This window comes from Amblyomma americanum, chromosome 7, assembly GCF_052857255.1.
Source record: "Amblyomma americanum isolate KBUSLIRL-KWMA chromosome 7, ASM5285725v1, whole genome shotgun sequence".
NCBI lineage: Eukaryota > Metazoa > Arthropoda > Arachnida > Ixodida > Ixodidae > Amblyomma > Amblyomma americanum.
In genome coordinates this window covers 12,731,369-12,754,213 of record NC_135503.1, presented here as the reverse complement: position 1 = coordinate 12,754,213, position 22,845 = coordinate 12,731,369, and the positions used below count along the sequence as shown (strand labels likewise).

The 22,845-nt window shown below is 46.7% G+C and overlaps 1 protein-coding gene across 2 annotated transcripts in view; it reads left to right on the top strand.

The window, feature by feature from the left end:
* The window catches only part of LOC144098506 (cubilin-like), a 247,792-nt gene that overhangs the window by 1,419 nt on the left and 223,528 nt on the right, over positions 1-22,845 (top strand). The window contains exon 1 of one of the 2 annotated variants that reach the window (XM_077631193.1): positions 19,652-20,284. The exons of the other annotated variant lie outside the window; for it this stretch is intronic. The gene's annotated coding sequence lies outside the window, so the exon portion shown is untranslated. Of the gene's footprint in view, positions 1-19,651; positions 20,285-22,845 lie in introns of those variants that run through there. 2 annotated transcript variants of the gene reach the window in all.

Genomic DNA, 22,845 nt, shown 5'->3' with positions numbered 1-22,845 from the left:
GAAAATGAGAAACTTCGAAATGAAATTAACGAACTTTAGTGGAGAAGCCGAAGGCTACATCTTGAATTTCACGGGATTTTTGACTGTTTCGACTAGTTACGTGCACTGGAAAGTTTGCTTTGCCTGTTAGAAAGCGCATGTATTTTCGCACGATGTAGCCAAATTTTGACGAGCCACAGCGGAGAGGGTAATCTTATTTTCGAAATTCCAAAAACTGATATGGCTGTTACTAATGGCCGGCTACAAATCTCTAATTGTAGTCAGGTGCCTATCGGTAATAGTTAAATGTTAACTATTAGAATTTAGCTAGTCACTCCACTAGTTAACATGATTCGCCCGTTTTTTTTAACTTCCGCCAATACTGGCGTTGCTATACCAAAAAAAGCTTCTCGTTACCTCAAAACTCTATTTTTAAAAATTAGTGATCACCTTCCCTGCAACACCATGTATGTCCAAGTTGTACTCTGCTCTGCTCTGTTCACAAATCAATTTTTGTTTACAGCCTGTCTTCAAAACTTTGGCTTGATGGACCTTCTTGTTTTGTCCTGTTAGATACCGCTACACTAAAACTGCTCTTCTATCTGATGCCTTCCGAACGCGCCAACTTTCAGCGTTCATTTTCTAAGAAGTTACCTGCCACCCTGATCTTTGATACTTGATTCCGCCGTCAGAGAGCTCTTAAGTAAGCGCTGTCATTTCTCTGGCATACCGAGCCATTATTGTAACTTTTCTGGATGGAAATTTACGGGCAAAGTATTCGCATCAGTTGCATTTGATTGTGCCGGTACCATTGGGTAAATTCTGGGCCATACGTTGTCGCATGCCGCCTTTCGCATTTCGTACATTTCATGCTATCTCTGTGCTCATTTGAGAGGCGATTTGGTACAGTGCAGTGGAAACAGACGAGGATATAATATTTTCTTCCAGGTCGCAGCATTTTCTTCTAATCAGATGCTGGCGCGGTAGATGGCGGTTTATTAGTTATTCTCATTGCAAATAAAGCGACTATATGTTTGCCTTAATTGCTATAGCACTGCAGCTGAGTATTTGCCACTAGTTGCAAATAACATGAAACACTGCATAGGCATTTCGCGTTATGTTGGACCTCGCTGCTTATATTAAAGGGATGAGCACCGTTAAGGGAATGTGTGCTAGTCGTAGCTCTCTGGCTGGCTGTTCTCATTTCCGCGCTTTTGTTTCATTGTGCCACTGGCACAACTAGTGGCGTTATTTTAATGACCATACATGTAGCTGCACATCGATGTACTCAAAAGGTACTCGGAATGTCCTGTTCGTGATGAGGACGTTCTGACCATTTCAGGACGTCCCCAGGACTTTTGATGTTGTCCGGGTGGCTTCAATGGCTTGCCTGTGCACTTATTAGTGCATTAGGAGGCGGAAGACGTTCTCTAGAATGGAGGGAGAGCCGCAGTAACTGTTTCTTCAAGCTAAATGCCGGAATGAATGAATGCGCGGACGCGGATATCCTGCGCCTTCTGAGCGCCTGTCGGCAGTTGCTTCGCCCGAGTTACAAATTTGGATTAACATGTGTCTACCTGTGTGTCCACCACTGTCCAATGAGGCCAGTGTCCTCTAAAAACTTCGAGTCTCTGTCACCGTTCGCCGCACTCAGTTCGTGAGCCTTCAGGGCACACGATGCGAGGGACGGCGTCCAACGGAATGTTCATTGTCCTCAGGCTGCGCAGGAGGGTCTCACACTCGTCACAAAAACATGGGTGCGCTAAAAGGAAGTTGTTCACATCACCCACGACAGCAAGCACAAGTGACGCGCACAGGTATGGTGCCTCGGCGAATCTTGTGCACCCGCATCGGCGTATGGGCGGAGTTGCAGGAGTGCGCAGGCGATACAAGAGAGTAGGTCTGTCGCGTGACTAGCCTCGTGTAACGCAAGGGAGGTTCAGAGGCGGCCGAAGTGAAGAAGAGTGATGCAACATTAGATGATTTGCAAACCTCTCGTCCTTTGGTAGAGCCACTGAAGTTTGATATGACAGGTATTCTTGGGGTATAAATGTCTGTCACCGTGTAACTACAATGTGAGATGGTAGCCACTGATAAAACTGCATATCCTTTTAACCGTAGCTTCCTGAACCAGGCCAGAGACCAGAGGCAAAATTTATCGATGGGAGTACCGCGTTGCAAGCGCTCTATAGTGCAAACTTGGAAGCAGTCATAATCACGACACTCTGGTTTGCAGAAAGGCAGACGCGTGGGCGATTTCGTAATGGCCAACGGTGGTTTAGGAACATCTATTAGCTCAAAAGGAGATTCCCGCGCGAGGAGGAAGCCTTAGTACAGGGCTCTATATGACTTTTGCTGTGCGCTGGGTCCGATGCACCAGCTACCGCTGGACTTCTATATAGGCTAGAGCTGGTCAGCGCGAGCTCCCACTGCTCAAGGTTGGGATTGGGATGGCCACTGATTGAGCAGAATTTTACACTATTATTTCAAGGCAGCCAGCCCAAGTTATACCAAGATCAGGCATCCCAAATGCGGCTGACCATGACTCCTCATTTATGCTCGCAGAGCCATCAGTGTAAACTCTCAGGCGGCGCCTGTAGACGCTGTTAGACGCTGCTCATATGTTCGCGGCGCGCCAGTAAAGTAAAACGTTTTCTGCAGCGGGAAGATTCAGTAGGATCGAAGTGAACAAAGTTTTTTTCTGAAATAACGAATGATGCATTGCCTAACTACTTTTCGTTTAGGTTTTATGGGGGTTAGCATCCCAAAGCGACTCAGGCTTTGAGGGGCGTCGTAATGGAGAACTCCGGATAATTTCGACCACCTGGGGTTCTTTAACGTGCACTGACATCGCGCAGTACACGGACCTCCGGCAATTCGCCTCCATCGAAATGCGACCGCCGCGGCCGAGTTCGAACCCGCGTCTGTCGGGTCAGCAGCCGAGCGCCATAACCAATGAGCCATCGCGGCTGCTCGAAACTGTATTTTAATGCACACTTAATTTCATCAAACTAAAACATAGAGACGTTTGTTTGCAAGGAAATATTGAAAAGTTGATCGGCGTGATGATTATCTGGCCTGCTTTTCTTAACTATGGAAGGGGAAGAAAGCGGTGTGATGGGTGACAAAAAGTATGGTGGGGCAGCCTAAAAGAATGTAAACAATTAAGCTCCTGCCTGTGCCACTACGTATAAGTGGAGACGGAAAAAGAAGAAGCAGCTCACCACTTGTCGGATCACAACCCTTAATCGAGACCAGTACTACTTATAAAGCGGACGGCCAACTTCCCGTAGACTTTTCATACCCGAGTTCACGGTAATGTGTTCGATGATTATAGCCTGGTGTCAAAACGCGCCACAGAAGCGGCCATCATCCGCCTTTTGCACGCTTACAAGAGGCATACCTCTAGAATATGATCCATGATCTCAGGTGTGTGATTGATGTGCACAGCTTCCAGTCGCTGCATGACCTGTCAGATGAAGTTACCGCCACGTTAAAGCCACGCCCAAAATAAGTCTACGCAGAAGAGCACCATGACTACGTTTAACGCCTCGCGGAACTTTGGGGGCGGCCGTGTCGAATGCCCAGCCGATTACAGTGCTCCACCACTGCACTATACAAAAACCTGGAAAGCAGGCAGGTGACATCCGGTCTCGAGAACGGAAGCAGTGATTGTGCACCATCTCTGTGAGAGCAGCCTTTGATTGTTCATGAGCACGTTTGTACCCACGCAGCCGACACGGAATTCACTGAGAGACAGTACAGGGGCACTTTTCTTATGCTAATGAATGTAGCTCGGGGACGTCCACTACCAGATACTAATGCACCAACGACTGGCGCTCTCGAGCGCAAACTACTGCAGTATTTGCAGCACTCGCTGACACCAGAAGTGGGCTCGAACCCCACTTCTGACACAATGTGGATTCGACAGAACACGGCGCATTAATGAAGGCTTTATTCAGGACAGTGATCGGTCGTATAGACAGCGCGAAGGGGGCGGTGTCCGGCAGGCTAAGAGCGTGTGCACGGCTCTTCACTATGCCACGTACACCACTCATGAGAAACCTCTTCACAGGTGTAGCGGATGGCATCCTTGATCACCACACAAGTTCAGCAGCAGTTGATGTCGTCTTGTGGTCTAGAGTGCGCCAGTGAGTAATTTCCAGAGCAGGTATGACAGTTGCTGCTGTTGGTGCGCCCCCCCCCCCCCCCCCCCCCTCATGGCAACTCACTGGGAATACATGCAGGGTAAAACCTGATGGGCACTAGTCTCGCGCCATGATGACTGCCCTTGAAAAACTGCTTTCTAGGGGACCACTATAAAGCAGGGACAGGGGCCGGTGGCGATTTCTGGTCAGCAGTCTTGAAAGGGCGCATAGGACAACTCCATCCAGTTACTGTTCTCATTAAAGATGGTTTCTCTGGCTCTTTCTGGATATGTTAACGTTTGTCCGGCAGCCAAATAAAGCATCTATCGGCGAGAAAACTGGACTTAAAAATCTTCCCGCCATTACATTTCCCCAAAAATCATTTTTTTAAATCTTCCCGCCAGTTGATTCAAACTCGTGACGTCCTTACCGAAGAGTGCCGCTGTTTTGAAGTGAATGGTGGTGCAGCGTATCCTCTGGGACCCGTGCCTAAAAATCGGCTTCGACGCGCGTTTTACTTGCGAATTCAACCGGTGAACTATGGCGACACCTGTATTTCGTTTTTTGACCTTTTGTAGTTAAGAAATGCTTCCTTTTCGGGGGGAGTGGTCTATTAGGGGTTCGAACGCGGCACCCTATCGATGCAAGCCAACTCCTATTTGTCGTCAGCGCCCCTTGAAGGACACACAAAGCGTAAAGTCACGCAAAACTGTTTATAAGCGAGATAAAAGGATACCGGGCATTCGCGAGATTACTTGACTGCGCCTTGGGTAGAGGTACACCGTGGCTGTCCTAAACATATCCGGAGGACATGCCCAGTGGAAGCTAAAAGCTCGAGGTTCCATACTTCCATACCTGCATGTCCTCAGTTGGCCTCCGGGCGCATGAGAACAACCGTCGTGTAAGCCATCGTAGCTCCGAGTGCACTGCGGAAAAGTTTTACCTGAAATTTTTACTCGCCATCTGGCTACTTAATCCTTGTGCACAAACCACTTTTTCTATTGAGGACATCGACGCCATTCGGACACTTTAATTACTTCTCACACAACTGTCCGTATTTTAGCCTATATATTCTATAGGCCTGTTCTTTAGAAATTAACCATATATCGCCAAAATCACGTTGTGTTTGGCGCATTAAGGTACGAGTACCCGCTGCGCAATTAACCTATATACTACTACTAAGTACTTGTATCAATTCGTGAAGTTGTTAGAGCATTTCCTCTAATTTCTGCTCGTGACGAAGTTCAGAAGAATAGACTGGTGGGCGAGTTGGTTCAAGACTAGTGGAATGGAAAACAAGCAAAGACAGCGCTGTCTCCGTTTGTTTCTTCGTCCTGTGTCCGTCTCGTGTATTTTGTTTTCAACTAGTTCTGCTTTTGTCCGTGGCGCGTCGATAGTTTTCAAACTATAGTCATCTTGCTGAGGTTCAGAACTTGCAGGAAAACAATTCGTGCTGACAAATATGAAAGATGGTGCTGTCTGAAAGAGTAAAAAAAAATGCACCAGAAATCTTCGATCAAGCACATACCGAAAAATGTGCGGCGGGAACTTTGTTGGAATCATGAGTGGACTGAGTTTTCCATCTGACTTTTCTCAGTTTGCGGAAAGCATCCGACTTGACTGCACCTCGCTTTTTCTGCGGCACAAGTGCATGCCTACAGTTAATCGACAGCAGCTGGTCTGTTTGCGGCAAAAACAAGCTTAGCGCGAGTAACCTTCATTCGAAGGAAACAGTGTTCTAAACGCGTCGAACCAACTAAAAGATGGCCGATCAATTCCTTCGATAAAAACGTTCGCTCACTTTCACGTCCGCGTACAGGGAAACGCACATACGCACACGTACACGCACAGAAACGCGCATCGTGGGGAGGGGAGGTGCAAGGGAAAGAGAAGATGGAGTGGAACTCTTTATTGGGCAGAACAATGGCACGAAGCGTTGTTCCAATCCGTCTTCGCGCAGCTTGCGGGTGCATTTTTAATCCAGCACTGTAGCCGAAAAGGAGGCCGCGCTGCTGACAACGCCACGTTTCCTCGCCGGAAGCAGCTCCTTCTGTGGAGGTGTCATTCCGGAATATATCGATCGGCCGGCAAACGCCGCTGCGCCTCTGCGCACAGCTCTAACTGCCCCCCCCCCCCCCCCTTCCCACCGACGACGAGCATGCATTTGCCGCAGGGCACCAAAGCGGTGGCGACGAAAGCGCGGGCAAATATGGACCAGAAACGGCGGTTTTTTAGGGGCGCCGAGAGAGAAAGAGGCGCGGAGCCGACTAAGGCGCTGCGGGGGGAGGAATTTTCGAAGGCGCTTAACGCGTTCGGTTGCGTGCCGATGCATCGGTGTTTGTTGTAGGGAGATGGCGAGGAAGAAGGGAAAGTGAGTGACCGCGTACGTAAGTAAGTACGTTCCCCTTGGCGGCGCGGGGGGCGCTCGCCCGTAAAACGTTTCGCTCCCGCGAGAGACAGTGAGTGTTCAGAGTGTAATTGCGAGGCTGCAAAATAAGCGCTTTTGCCGTTCCTTCTTTACTGAAGGCGCCGCGAAGCAAACGACCCAATTTAGTGCGTGTCTGCGGAGTGCTCCAAAAGCCGGAATTTTTGTGAAGCGGAAGAGCCGAATGTCAGGGCATGAACTGTGTGCTGTCTAGCATGAGCATTCTGTAAAAGAGGCACGTTACATTTGTTTGTTCCACTGGCGTCATTGATTGGATCGCTAAATTGGCCCCACGCGTGTCTCGTAGTGTCGTGCCAAGTGTAAATGAATAAAGGCACATCTGAGGGCGCGTCCACGGTGTGGGAAAACAGGTCGGTTTATGGGGTTTAACGTCCCAAAACGACTCAGGCTATTAGGAATTCCGTAGTGAAGGGCTCCCGGAATTTGGACAACCTAGCTTTCTTTAACGTGCACTGACATCGCACAATACACGGGCTTCGAGAATTTCGCCAACATCGAAATGCGACCACCGCGGCCGGGATCGAACCTGCGTCTTTCGGTTAGCAGTCGAGCGTCATAACGGCTGAGCCACGGCGGCTGGTAGAACAGGAATGCTTGGGTATCATCACTATCCAAAATATTTACAAGAGGCAAAGTATTCAGCTCTGCTGATGGTGATAATGGTGAGATAAAGAAATGAAGCTGATTCTAAAGTATTGAAGGCGCTGTGCAATGTGACTTCGGCAATCTATCGTAAAGTTTCGTATTGCTCAGGCTATCCGATGCTTTTCGTGTTGTGATACTCTTGCCATACAGGGTCAGGCAAGCTTTAAACAAGGCAGATACTGAATTCTGCAGATCAAGGAAATAATTTATATGCCTTATTTAGTATAATACGGAGTTTTTTTTTTGTGAAAAAGGAGTGCTTACCCCCAGAGAACGCATGATCGGTTTGTGTAGATTTTTTGTGTGCGGCTGCAAACCTATTTTTAACTGCCTTGTCCGAGAAGGTGGTGACTTCGGTGTTCAGCTTTGGAATAAGAAATAAACAAGATTATAAGGAGGGCCTGCATGGAAAGAAAAACAATAATTCTGAAAGTTTTTCACCATCTTGGTGCGGCGAAGTGTGGTAGCTATATACTCGAATAGTAGTTCACTTCAGGTGTCTAGGCACTGAATCTCCGTTAGCACCTGCAGATGAGTTTATCGCGGAGCGTTATTATGTGGAAATAGATTAGTGCATTCGCCCCCTTCCGAACGAATGCCGGGCAAACAAGACTTATATGTTCATTCTAATAATTTTGGTTCATCTGTTCAGTGCGCATGCGCATTTGTTTGTCATCCACACAGTATACTGCATACAAAGCGGCCTTTTGAAACTAAACCGCGTTAAACAGCGCCGAATTGCGACATGAACTTCCCGACACAAGGCTCTGATCGGACACAGAATGAAAACACTTGTGAAATATATGCTGATACTTATACCAGCGAAGCAACCCCTCCAGTTGTCGTAACTAGTCGAAATAGCCAAATTTTGTCATGCCACAGCGGCGAGAGTAATGGCGTTTTCGAGATTCTAAACACTGATATGGCTATTACTAACGGTCGGCTACAAATCTTTAATTACAATCAGGTTACTATTGGTAATAGTTAAAAATTTAACTATTAGAATTTAGTTAATCACTTAGCTTGTTAAGATGATTCGCCTGTTTTTTGAGTGCGCCAACACTCTCACTATTATGCCGCATATTGCTTCTCGTTACCTCAAAAACCTTATTTTTAAAAATAAGTGAGTGCCTTCTCTGAAACACCTGCTATATCAGCCAGCGCAGGAAACAGCCTCTGGCGCAGGGGTGCCGCCGAAAGTCGCAGAGCATTCTAAGACAATTAAATCATTGTAATCCTCTTTCTCGTTCACTTATTTTGACACAGCCCCTTCCCTAACATAGTACAGTCTTAAGCACTGAGCCGGCGAGGCGTACGTCTCATCTTTGCGCAGATAGTCTAGAACAAGGAAAAGAAGTAGCAAGGGAGGAAGGAAGGGTGTGTGTGTGTGGGGGAGGGGGGAGTTTTTCTCCTACCCCTTCTATCGGTCTCACCAGTCTCACTGCTGCCCTGCTGCTGCTGACCTACCTTTCGACAAGAGGACTTGTCTTTAAGAAACTGCGGTCATCCTGCGCGTGATCTCCGTATACGCTAAACGGAAAGGTCCGGGGTGAGGGTGAGGAAATAGAAGCAGTGGATAACTGACAGTGCAGAGCGGGCGCACCTAGTTTTGAAATTGGTACGGCGCCAGGACCGGAGCTTTTCACGTGCGCCACATTCTCTCCACTTCCCGCCATGCCTTCACCTGCACTCTTTACCACCCCTGTGGTAATTAGTAAGGGACCTGTATAATCTTCTCCAAGGATGACCTTAGTTGCACAGACGCAAATAAGTCCTCCTGTAGAAATGCTAGTTAATAGTCTCAGGCTTGCGTTGAACTTTGTGCTCCGAAAACGACCTCTTTTTCTCTCCCATACCGTAACCATATACCGCTTGGAATCTCAGCGCATTGTATTGCCTTGGATTTTAGTGCATTCGAATTCTACCGCTGCCGTGGGCATTCGATAAGGTGGGCAAGATAAAGAAATAAAAACAACAGTGCTCTGCCCGCACCACATAAGCACAACGGACTCGCCACTGCGGACCTGAGCGTTCGTGAGGCGAATGCAGCAATCGCCGCTCTTTCTTCGCGAACGGCGTTGTGACGTCATCATTGCGTTCGCATCCATACGGCTGGGCTCTCGCATAAAACAGGCCCATGACATTGCCTCCGCTGGTTGCCAAGCGACGGGAGCGGGCATCGTTCGGCACACTTTACGGGACTGCAACTCGTTCTACGGTCGCTGTCGTTTTCTCGGAGCGGTTCTTTTACGGTTCCTTGACCATCTTTTACGGGCGCGAGAGGAACCGTCACAGCACGGCTGCGCGAACTTAGAGCTCTGTCTACACTGCGTCCGAAAAAAAGCGTGCAGCCTTGTGACGGCTAGAACTGAAGCAGACACCGGCCCCCGCATATCCCAGATTGCAGCACCTTTCTTTTGCCGAGACATGTTGTGGCTTTATACCGCATTAACCGTGAGAGGCGAATAGGACTGCTAGCTTGATTGCCGTGCATACGCATCTCCGTTAAGTATTTCAGACTAAGTTGTAGAAGGCGTTACAGCCGCTTAAAAAGGCTGAAGCCTGTATTTGGACACTTATTTTTTTCAGGAGTTGAAAATAAACTTCCTGGAAGCACCGTACCTTTGGGCGCTTCGCTGGGACAGCAGCTTTGGTAACGACACGTAGAAGAGTCTTTGGTGGGGTATACCAAAAGCGAAATAAAAATAACATTGCACTGGCTGCACCGTCATAGGCACAATGGACTTGTGTAGAAGACAGTACTCGGAACTATCAAGAAAAAAAAAAGATGAGAAAAGGTCAACGTTCCGCCGACGTAGCGGGGGCCAGAGAGAGTTAATTGGGCAGATGAGATTAGTAAATCTCTTTTGAAAGGGCGCCGTGGTTGGCGCAGCCAGGGATAACTGAATATGACTGGGAGAGGTCTCTCTTCTGCAGTTGACATGGCAAGGCTGATGGTTACTATTACCCATCACCTTGAACTTACTATAGTTAGTGTAGTTTTCTATAGATATATATTTAATTGAGAGATATTCTGTCAGTTTTAACGAAAAGCAATTACGACTGCGTCCAATGCACGAAAGCGAAAACATCGGCAAGGACAGGCCGAGTGCAGGACGATGATGCGTAGTTAGTTCAACCGAACGGATTTCAGTAACCGTGCAACCTAGAACAAACGCCGACTCGTAAGCGATGTTTCTTGGGTGGGCGAATTTCTGTAGGAAAGCTTTGGTATGTGATTATCGCCGGTAAAGAAACTTAAAAATCAGGCTTCCCACAACTTCGCTGTTGCTATTGCAGGTAAGAGATTTCATCTTTTCCTGGTTACACAAAAGCGCCCAAAGTTCGTATCCGGAATTAAAGTTTAGCGTCGGTGATTGCCCAAACGTACTAACTGGCAAGAGGCACATCACTCGTGCAAGCAATATTTTTGATTTCTTGTGCAGTGCGAAAGGTTCTATGATGCGTACTAAACAAGCGTTTCATTAAAAAGATTTGGAGATTGGAGAGATTAAGCCTCTGCCCGAAATGAATTCCCCGTAAGCTATAGTTATTTGTTTTCGTTGACTAATGGCTCCCTGCTCCGCTGTACAGGCTTGTCGCGAAAGTCATGCAAAATAATTAAATAAGAGGTTAACAAAGGGCTTTTTTTCTGGTCTTGATTTCTGAATTGCCTCGACAAGTACTACAACAGATACCAATATAAACTAATTAGTAATGCTGACAGAAGCCGCGATAACTCGAGTGGAGCTCGCAACGACTTAAGCTTGAAGAAAATGGGCTCGTATGACAGGATGAGCATGAGAACAGAGTGAATGGAAAAGAGCGTATGCTGCTGACGACGTTCATAAGTAAAATATCAGCCTGATTTATTGGCTTCATGTTAAACACTTCGATATTTCTGCTACACGGGCGCTTTCAGTGGCCGTTCAGTGGAATTGCACTTGAACGTAACGGCAGTTTTAACGCGACAGAGTTATTGGCCCGTTTTCCAGTTATTGGCCCCGTTTCGCGCCATTGCATCATACCTTTAAGGTGGAGCTTAACTGTGCGGTCCATTTCGTGTGTGTGTGTGTGTGTGTGTGTGTGTGTGTGTGTGTGTGTGTGTGTGTGTGTGTGTGTGTGTGTGTGCGTCTGTGTGTGTGTGTGTGTGTGTGTGTGTGTGTGTGTGTGTGTGTGTGTGTGTGTGTGTGTGTGTGTGTGTGTGTGTGTGTGTGTGTGTGTGTGTGTGTGTGTGTGTGTGTGTGTGTGTGTGTGTGTGTTACACGGCAGTCCAGTTGAGCTTTAATCAGAGCATTCCTGTTGCAGATAACTGCGTCGAAATCACTTCTTTCGGTCTTTTCTCTCACATATTTCAACTCTCCTCTGCCTGAACGGGGCAGCGATTGTGGCTCAACTCGGTCCAGTGGACAGGCCCGTGCACTTTACTTTTCTTCCTTTCTTAAGTCGCAAGAACTACAACATATCGGGGTACTCAGCTGTATTTCCCGCTGCCACATGCTTTAAAGCCGGGCGAAAGATTGCTTTCGTGGCTACAGTATGGGCCCTAATATACAATCTTCACCAAACGAGTTTGCGTAAACGCGCGAAAGTGCGAAGTGGAATAAGAAAAGCTACAGCCAGCTGGTGAAGCCAATATGCTTCTGCGGGATTGCCTTCGTGTGTGTAGTCCTGATTGTTATTGAAATTTGTTGAAATAAATGACAAATGGAACGCTTATTAAAAGTGCCAAAATACAGGCATATTTCGGTTCAAATATGGACAGCAACTGACATGATCATGGCATCCATAGGTTGAACCGAGTTCCGCAGCAGACCGCCGTTGAGTTCAACGGCAGCTGTAAAGCCTAACTGAATTTCATCTGAGTGGCAGTTGAAACTGATCGCGTCCCAAGGGTATAAGCCCGCTCGATTAGATTCACAGCGTTTACGGCGAGCCGACCAAAAAAAAAAAAAAGACCACACCAATAAAAGCTCAAATATGCCCGTAAACAGGCGCACTTTTGAGCGTGTCACGGCGGTGCTTTTCCCTCTCCCAGAGGCCCGAGCGGCGTCGAAGGTTCGAAATGGATCGCACTGCCTTCGCGCGTGCTTTGGCGCCACCATTCCTTCATCTCCTCTTTCCCTGACCGTCGTCGAGAATCAGGAGATGGAGCGCAGAGCGTGCAGCAGACTAACTGTATTATGTCAGGCTCTATCTGCAAGCCCGACAAACCGAGAGACTCGCCATTAAAAGAGAGCGCGTAGTGTGTTTAGGTTTGGTTTTAGGTCAGGGTTCGTGAGGCGGGTTAGACAAGCTCCATATTTTTAGGTGTGTGCTTCTGTCAGCCCTGTCAACTATTGTAGCTGTGTACTGAGTACTATCTGTACCGTTGCGATAAGTTTGGACCTAGAGTTCCGTTTTCCGCACTCCGCAACGTCATTGTGTCGTCCATCCGCCAGCGCTGAGAAGCCGTCTTCTGTAGGTCCTTTGCAAAATGACGTACTCATCGAGAAAGAAAAAAAAATAGCCCGTGTCTGGTCTGTCGACCCCATCAACGTTGTCATGCGTGGTTAGCAAGACTAGACTGCAGAGCTTTTCGACATCGAGGCTGTGCAGCGAGTCCGAGCCATATATCTGTCGTAGATTATTTGCCACACATTAGGGAGATTTCTGAAAGCTTTCAAAGGCTTTTGACAAAGCCGTGGCCGGGGAAGCAAAGCAATTGAAATATTTTATATCCAGCTCACAGCACGGAAATATCTAGCGAATTTCAACAGGATGTCACCCAAGATCCGGGGAAAAGTTGCTAATTCTTCGTTCGCCGTGACAGGTTTTTTTAGACAAAAAAAAAAAACTGCTCATAGACAAGACGACAGGACGAGGGCAGTCTGACCGACTAGCCCGACAACTGCACTTGAAAAAGTTACTAAGTTACTTGCAGCCTTAACTATTGTAAAGGTTTTCAGTCGTCCGTTTTTTATCAATCATTAGCTTCACCTTTCGTGTTCATATCGCTTGTCGTTTTCAAAACTTGCCAACTATCTTATTCGATCGGTTCCCAGTTTTCTTGCATCATAATTTCAAAACATTCGTATCTTAGCGTCAACACCATACGAGCTCCTGTTTAAATGTCAGTCGCGTAGTCAATCCAGTCCTCTTAGTCAGCTCTACTGTATGCGTTAGGGCAAACAGTGGAACTCTAACTCGCATTTGGCTTCGTGGAGGTAAAAAGCTAACGCAGTCAGGGAGAATTAAGTCAGTCACGTAGCACTCGCAAGCTAATCTTTCTTGTCTTTGTTCAGTTTTCTGCCCTCTTTGCTTCAGGACTCCACAGCTAGCCCAGCATTAAGGGTGACAAAATGCGGCATGAATGCGACAAAATTGTGCTAATCATGGCCTTCTTTTTGTTATTTAAAAGTAAAAAAAGCTGACTTATTTGATACCGTTGTAGCATCGCACTCAGTAAATATGTAAATTCAACCAAACGCCATAAAAAAAACGCCATAAAATTTTATGTTTAAAAGTTCAAAATGTCGCATTTTTCCCCATCGCCGGGACCAAAATGGGAAAGTGCACGGGAGAAAATAAGACGCATTTACAGAAATAAATTATTACCCCTTCTTGCAATGAACTGAATAGAAGCTGGCTCGAAGGGCACTTCTACAATTTTCGTAAGCCTATTCGCATGACTAACACTGTATCCAGATACAACCCGGCGCTGTTTTTTCCCACAGCCTTCTGCAGACTTGCCGGTTCTACAGCCAGGCTTTGTGTGTAGCCTGCCTACGTGATCCTTTCGAATCTCCTACCTTCCTCGCTACATTTTTTTTCTGCTTTAGCTTCACTGTTGCCGCTATTTCGCTTCGTCTCTGAGAAATGTTCATACCTTTTTTCGTACTACGTGAACACGAGCCTATGGACGTGATTGTTGGTTAGATCGAACTCAGCTTGCTTGTTCCATTGACCGAATGTGTTGTACAAGTAACCATCCTTGCTCGTCAGATAGATTGCACAGCTTTGGTTACAAATAAACTCTGGGCAGTTCCTGCCCTTCACGTTCCATAATTTTATTTTCTGTTCTGTGATGTGCGTCTTTAGGGACACCAGAACACTTGGTGGCAATTAAGCTGCTTGATGCTGTTCAGAAATTTCTTCACGCCCTCTTTGCGTCAGTCGACAACCAGTGGTTTCCCGTTTGTATGTTTGGACCATTCTGGACGGGAGAAAACAAGAGCAAAGCTTTGGAGCAAGCAAACAATAAAATCATTATCGCTAGCTTAAGCCCTGCAAGAACACCACCATGCATCGTGTTGCCCCACGTGTCTCGTTTTGCCTCGAGAACAGGAGGCGAACATGAACTTACATTTTGCCTGAGGTAACGAAATGTCACAACTAAATACTTAAGTTAGTCTAGGGGTTTGCTAGGCAGAACTGCACAATACCTAAAAATGTGGCGTGCAGAAATTCGCGCCTTTTCGACCGCTTTCTCGTTCCCCAAGGCTAACTTCTCTTTTTTTCTCTACTTGTTGTTTATTTCCCTACTTGAAAAGTAAACAACATCGTCAACTTTAGGCGGAGTTTTAAGGAGTTAAGCCAGCTAAATACATAAAAATTTCATTACGCGCTCATAGGTTACGTGGTTTCAAGAAGCAGAATATCGCATTTTATCCCACCCTCCCTTAACCACACCGTTGGCGCCGTGTGTTAGGTTCAGGTGACGTTATCATGAGAACTTCGCTGGTCGGGTCGGCAGCGCCGTTTTGCACAGGCTCCATCGTGTTTACGACTCTGCTTCAGGGCTGACAAGTGGCCCCTTCTCTCCCTGTCCTATTTTTTTTTATTGGTCCCACGTTTGACGCTGACATCATTAGATTATTTTCCTGTCGCGTCCATGCCTCCCAACCCCCTCTTTTTTTGTGTGGTGTTTTACCAGCGCACGAAGACGCGGACGAAGGAACACAGAACAAGGACAAACGAGCTCTGAACTGCAACTTTTTTGACGCCTGGTGTTTTCAAGTTATGCCATTAGCTCTTTTTTTTTGTCCGTTATAACCGCCAAAGCTCCTTCGTTTGTTGATGTACTACGAACATAGCTGGCTCATTCCACGCCAAACGTCCCAGGCGTGTCGCTCGGCCGTCTCCAATTTGTTCAAAAAAATTCATGGAAACTTATCGTAATGTACGTCATGAAAGCCTGAAACATTTTTGCCGAAAAAAATTTATTCGCGAGGTGAGAGCAGTTTGAATATTTAGAAATAGCGAGAAACCAGGCACTGCTTAATAATTAATAACAAGTTAAAATTTTTAGAAAACACTTCAAAAAATTTTTTATTGGCATTTGCACAGATCCTGTCTTTCGATATAATTCGGAGCATGCAGCTTTACATGGCATAGATATTTAAAAGAAAGAAAAAAGTAGGAAAATGCGTCATTTTTGTCGTTTTTATAAATATCAACTTGCTCTCGAAAATTCGGAAATAGCCATTTTGTTTCCCTAGATGTCTAGTACTTATAACAAATGTTAAAGGTGATGAAACTGTGTATACAGAAGTAAAAAATAATAAATTTAATAATAATAATAATTGTTTTTTTGGGGAAAGGAAATGGCGCAGTATCTGTCTCATATATCTTTGGACACTTGAACCGCGCCGTAAGGGAAGGGATAAAGGAGGGAGTGAAAGAAGAAAGGAAGAATAGGTGCCGTAGTGGAGGGCTCCGGAATAATTTCGACCACCTGGGGGATCTTTAATGTGCACTGACATCGCACAGCACACGGGCGCCTTAGCGTTTTTCCTCCATAAAAACGCAGCCGCCGCGGTCAGGTTCGAACCCGGGAACTCCGGATCAGTAGTCGAGCGCCCTAATCACTGAGCCACCGCGGCGGGGCAATAACAAATTTAATTTAATTTAATTGGTTTTTTGGGGAAAGGAAATGGCGCAGTATCTGTCTCATATATCGTTGGACACCTGAACCGCGCCGTTAGGGAAGGGATAAGGGAGGGAGTGAAAGAAGAAAGGAAGAAGGAGGTGCCGTAGTGGAGGGCTCCGGAATAATTTCGGCCACCTGGGGGTCTTTAACGTGCACTGACATCGCACAGCACACGGGCGCCTTAGCGTTTTTCCTCCATAAAAACGCACCCGACCGCGGCGGCTGCGTTTTTATGGAGGAAAAACGCTAAGGCGCCCGTGTGCTGTGCGATGTCAGTGCACGATTTGCAAAAAGTGCGTATTGAGCCAAAACCACTCGCTATTTTCACCCTGAGGTTTTCTGAGTAAAAATACAAATATAGCGGGTTACGTAGAAAAGTTTATTTTCTTTCATTTCTGAAATCTTTATTGAGGTATTTTTTGTTTAAAGCGAGAAAAGAATTTTTGAAGTTGAGCTCTTGGGCCGCAACTTCCGTCGTCTCTTAACGCCTCTTCACCGCAGAGCACGATACTGCCGACACTGTAGCCACGCGAAATCTATAGTTCTTGTTCTTAAGTGAGGTTTGCACTGCAGGCAAGCATGAGGGCATAGAGTAGTCGAAAAGGTATTCGTGGGAATAGATTTTCTTAACATTGCTAGGGCGGCACATGCCCAAGTGAGCTAGTTGTTCGGTGTGGTTCTGTCGCAGTCAGTCATTCTTGTCGGCGCCATGACAGATGTAATCAGCAGTATAAGAGCTTGTGGGATGCCGATCTATAAATGACCAGAACGATCCGGTGTTGAAACAATCCGTGACGCAGCAGCACCACGTGGTACCTGACCCTTAATTGTGGCCGTCAGAGGCTCATGCCCGGTTGTTTCCGACGTGATGTGTTTGTTGTATTTGATTTAATCAGTGAAATTTCTGCATTAATACTCCAGCGACAACTGTAGGGGAGCCACTATGCTGGCGAAGCCCTTCATGCGAGCGACGCATCTGTGCGCGAGCGGGCCACGTTCACCCCCAGAGCGTCTCGCGTTGCTCGCCGCAGCGGTGCGCAGTTCGCACCTTCACGTGCATGCGCTCCGAAGCGCGCCCTCTCCGCGATCTTTTGGGATATAAATAAAACACTTGTGATACGCCTGCCATGCCAGCTGGTGATCTCTATTCGTGGTCTGTTCGAGACAGCACGTCGAATACCCTTGTTCTTTTCTTGGCCGCCACGCACCAAAGCGGGTCTGTTCGAACTTCGAAAGCGAAAACGATCTCGTTTATTGCGTACCATCCGCCGAATGTCGCGCGATTTCTTCTTTATATCCAGCCCTAAAAATGCACGAGATCGAACGACAGCAAACGAAGTAAAATGGCCATAAGTGTCTTGTCATGCCAGGTGCCGTGTTCTGAGGTGAAGAGGCGTTAAAACACGTCCTTGGGCAAGTAGGTTCATAGCTTGAGTATATGATGCGCACAGAAACACAACACACAGGAAAAGAAAGACACGCGACAGGCGCGATAAAGACACGAGCGCCTGTCTCGTGTCTTTCTTTTCCGGTGTGCTGTGTTTTTGTGCGCTTCATCTACTCAAGAGGCGTCAAGAGATGACGCAACTTGCAGCCTAAGAGCTCAACTTCAAAAATTGTTTCCTCGCTTTAAACAAAAATCACCTCGATAGAAATTTAAGAAATTAAAGAAAATAAACCGTTCTACGTAACTCGTTATTGTTTGTATTTTTGCTTGGAACACCTCAGGGTGAAATTAACGAGTGTTTTTGGCTCAAAACACACTTTTAGCAACCTTAGTATTTTTTTTACTTTGTTGTGCACAGTTTCATCGGCTGTAACATTTATTATCGGCACTAGACACCTAGGGGAACAAAACGGCTGTTTCCGAGTATCTAAGAGCACGTTGATATTTAAAACAAAAATGTTATATTTTCATTTTTTTTCGATTTTCTAAAACATATTTATGCCGTGTAAAGCTGCATCCTTCGAATTATATCGAAAGACAGATTCTGTGCAAATGTCAATGAAAACATTTTTTGAAGTGTTTTCTAAAAATGTGAACTTGTTATTAATTATTTAGCAGTGCCTGGTTTCTCGCCTTTTATATATATTCAAAGTGTCCTCGCCTCAAGAATAAATTTTTTTTTCGGCAAAAATATTTCAGGCTTTCATTACTCACATTACAATAATTTTCCATGAATTTTTTTAAACTAATTGGAGATGGACGAGCGCAACGTCTGGGACGTTTGGCGTGGAACGACTCAGCTTTGTTTAACACACTAAAACCATGCAGCCTTGGGCAAGCTATAGCTGGCGCCACCGTATCGAGACCCAAGTTCGCGCAGCTGCTCGTACATGAAAAGGAATCATAACTGTCTGAGTCTCTGGTTTCGACCAACGATGTGATCCATCAACGGTGAACCGAAAAGCGCCGTGGAGGAGTAGAGAAGGCGTCGGTCAGTCACCGAGCTGAACTCACAGAGAAGCGGTTCTCATGTCAAAGCACACGTGCGCTCTGGGCACATTCATGATCGGCCGCACCGCTCCAATCGTTACTCGTTGGAGCCAAAGGTCACTGCGCAACCGCGAACCGTATTCACGTGAGCATCGCCGTGATTGGCCGACGCCCACTGTAGCCCTGCACCACCCTGCATGCTATTTTGCGAGGTGTAGCATGCGCGTAGACCGCCTTGCATACAGCGCATTTGCGCGTACGTACTGCGTATATGGGTTTCTCTTAGAGCTCGACGCGCATGGCCAATGCGGTAATCCTTTACCGCACACCGTGGTGCCACCGTGTGCTACATAAGTAATCAGCCTAGGATGCTGCTTCTCGGAGTACGTTGGGCGGACGGTTGAGAGCGCTTTGTTTTCCGCCTTCTCCGTGTGTGAAACACAGCTGGTCGTAAATTTTTCATGCTCCGAGGAAGCGATCCCAGATCACAATGCCTTCCTTTTTTTTTACAGTGAAGAATTTACAACGTAGCCCACGCGATGCCGAAACACAGGATGCGATTTTAACGTTTTTCGCTGGTTTTAAGGAAGTTCCCGACGGTGGGCGACTTTACGAGAAAAAAAGAAAAGAAAAATGTTGTGATATTATAAAACTAAAAGCGCAGGTGAAATTTATACACTGTAGCAGAATCCTCAAAGGCTCTGAAGTAGCTTAAAATATGTAGACCATTCATACGTTCGCCTTACTGCTTGTTCCCCAGGAAGCTACAATGAAGTCCCCTTAATAATCATTGCTTTTTACTTTAAATAACCCAGCTTAGCTACAGCACTTCGAGACCTACTTCAACTCTTTTGTGATTAGGAAATGTCATGCACGTCAGAATCACTTTACTACTGCGATGTACTCTGCACGATATCCCACTTACCTGGAGTCAAGCACGCCAGAACGGTGGCATGCCGGCTGATCCGAAGACATTATTGATTTAGGAAAACTAGATTATTATAGCGCATGCTTCGATGAATAGAGCGCGCACTTATGTGCCGAGAAACAAAATGGCCGACGTGCCGCGCTCTTCCTCTTTGCAGTTCCTGACACCATTGAGTGCTCTAGGGATGGGGCGTGATGCGGAGAAGCTGCAGAGCAGGCGCTTGAGAACCTAACGCACGAAAAAGGCGAATGCAAAAAAAAAAGAGAGAGAGAGAAGAGAAACCGTATCGAATTGAGTTGGAAGAGATGGGCAGTCGTAGCGCCATCTCTGAAAGAAGACTGGAACCTCCGGCGCGGAGAGTACGGCGCGCCCCCTGAAAGCGGAGCAGCAGCGGCGGCGGCGGCATCGCAGGCACTTTGGTGCGGCGCTTGACAGCCTGCAAACACAACATGGCCGACGCGTTGATCGCCGGTGGCGGGGCTCCGTGTGAGCGGGACTCGGGAGCGCGTGCTCCCTAACGCCCACGTCTCGCCTCCCGTAGCCGTGGCGACCCATCCGGCGTCTCCGCTCCCGGACGCATCATCCCCTCAGCGGCGGCCGGGAAGGAGCTAGCCTCCGCCGCCGCACGATCCGAGGATATCGCCGCACCGTCCGCTGGGCCCCGTGTATGTTGTATGCCGTGCTCCAGAATGCCTTCTCGGCGATCGAAGTCGACTCTCACATGGGCTGCTTCTCAGCTGCAGCTTCTGAATGGATGCGACTGCCGGTCTTGAGTAGGCCTAGGAGAAGGGTGAGTGTCCAGCCGAACCGGTGTGTCTGTCCTACCGGCGACTCCCGAAACGTGCCGGCACTTTTCCTTTTTTTCCCCCGTCGTCCTCGCTCTTCCCAACCGCGAGGAGTCAACGTGGAGCTTGGAGGCGCGCACTGCGACCCCGCCGAAACTAGGGCGGGAGCAGTAGGGCATTCGGAGGCTGATGAGCATCAGTGTGGGGGAGGGAACGAATCAAAACGCCTTGGACGGATCTCCTTCTTATCCCTTTGACGTTCCCCGATACAGAGATGAAATAGTGTTTTCTCGTGGCCTGATCATTAGAATATTATCCCGGTATTGCTTTATGGTCTTCAGTATCTATTTGAAAAGAATGAATGCCTCCGTACACTTTACGGCGAACCACCGTCTTTTATGTTTCAGTCGGTTCTTTTTATTCAGCTACAGATTTTGAGAGCTCGCTAATGAATAAAACATGGCGTATAACAAACAATCTTCTTGCTCTCCCGTCAGCCAGAAATGCTTCGCATCCTGATCCCCTCGCGACAGTGCACAAATTGACCAGCATAAAACTAAATTAGCGCAGCTTAGTCAATGCGCTTGGCTTGTTGCATGCTCCTGCCGCTTCTCCGAGCCCTTCGAGACCTTGCGGAAAACCCCATGCGGCTCCTCTATTATGCATGTGTCTTGGCGGGAGGAGAATCTTGATGCGCTCGCCTCCACTGCAGGTATGTGCTTCTATTTGCGCTGGTTTTGTTGTGTTTTGCGGTGTCTCGGCCTTTTCGTACGGAGTCAAGTATTCTCGTGACGTGCCTAAGTAGATTCGATGTTTGTTTTTCCTTACTTTTGTGAGGTGTCTCTCTATCTGTCTGTTTGTTACGGATGCCAAAATCTGTCTCAGCATGACAGCGATAAAACCAAGAGAAAGCGTTATTATCACTGAAATTGTGACTTACTAATTTGTTTTCGCAATTTTGTTTTTGTTTTACTTTACTGGGATGCACTTTGAAAGCGTTATGTTGCTTCTATGTGAGAAAAATTCTTCATGAATAAATGTGCTTTCTGTATCTGACTTTGTGATCAGTAGCTGAAAGCCCACATGAAAATTTGTGTGAAATTTCTGAAGCTTGTTAGCATTTGCTTTAATGCTGCGCCACTACGCCTCGTTGTAACTCCGACCAGCCGTTACTTTAATAACCGGTGGCAATAAAATTTAAAAATAACTGTTATTAATGAAGTCGGCTGCTCGCAAAAAAAAAATAGCATGCTTTTGTTACAGCGCTTGAATTTAGGATAACCTAGCAATATGTTTCTTAGTAATGAATGACTGGACAGGCTTGTTTCCGCACTGTCCACCGCGTTCAGGTCATTCAGGCTGGTAAACTTTCAGGTTCGCTTCTCCTGCTGTGACGTCGTATTAATTTCGATGCTAAAAGAAGGAAGCTATAAAGATGTGCGTCATCGTAATTTAATTTTCGGTAAAAAAAGCTCAAAGGCGATATCGACACAAACGTCTTGGAATTTCTAAATCGCACACAAACTATGCCTGTCACGAATTTTTTCGTAATGGCTGCGTGGCTGCTGCGGTTTCGACTGAGTCAAATGCTTTCGCGTAGTCTATGAAGGCTGGATATAAAGTTGGCTGTATTCTACGCATTTATCTGTCACCTGACTGACAGTGTGAATGTGGCCTATTGTCAAGTAGCCTTTACGAAAGTTAGCCTGGTCCTTCGGTTGACTGAAGGCTAAAGTACCCTGATCTGCAGCTACCTGATCCTCAGCAATGCTTCCTCCCTTTGCATAGCTTGCAAAGCTTTCTTTACTCTCTCTCTCTCTCTCTTTACTGGCGATATGGCCTATTTCTTTGCACCGTTGCCTCTCTCATTATCGTCCTGATTGCTTTTGCTACTCTATAGATTTGTGTAGAATTCCTCGGCTACTTTAACTATTTTATGCATATTGGTGATGACATTGCCCTTCATGTCTTTTAGCACATGCATCCGATTTTTGCGTATGCCTAGTTTCCTCTTCACCGTTTTTAAGCTACCTTCGAAATTTAGAGCATGTTCAATTCTCTGTATGCCATACTACCCAATGTCGGTCACTTTAGGCTTATTAAGTTTAGCTTTGTCAATTCTATTCTGCCTGTGGGGTTAGAGGCTTTCATGTTCTGGCGTTTCTTAATCGGATCCTTCATCTCAAAAGAAAACTTACCGGTGTCCTGTCTTGCTACCGTATTCCCTACTGCTGTTGCATACTCGGTAATAATAACTGTGGCATTATCATTTATTCCTTGAACACCACAGTCATCATCCAGAGTTTAAGCAAAATATCAGTTCTGAAGTGCGGTCCTGGGCTCCTCTGGTTTCTTCTTACCTTTAGCGAGTTGATGGGCTTCTTATCTAGTTTCTCGCTTTACGTTTTCAAGTCTAAGCTAATTCGAGACCTTACCATCCTGTATCCACTGCACCTCACCCTGATGAGCACCTCCTCATCTCGGATGATGCCAGGATGAGTGCCAAAGACAGCGCTGTATTCTTTTCTTCAAACCTCAGAGTTCTAACATCACGGATACAATTTCG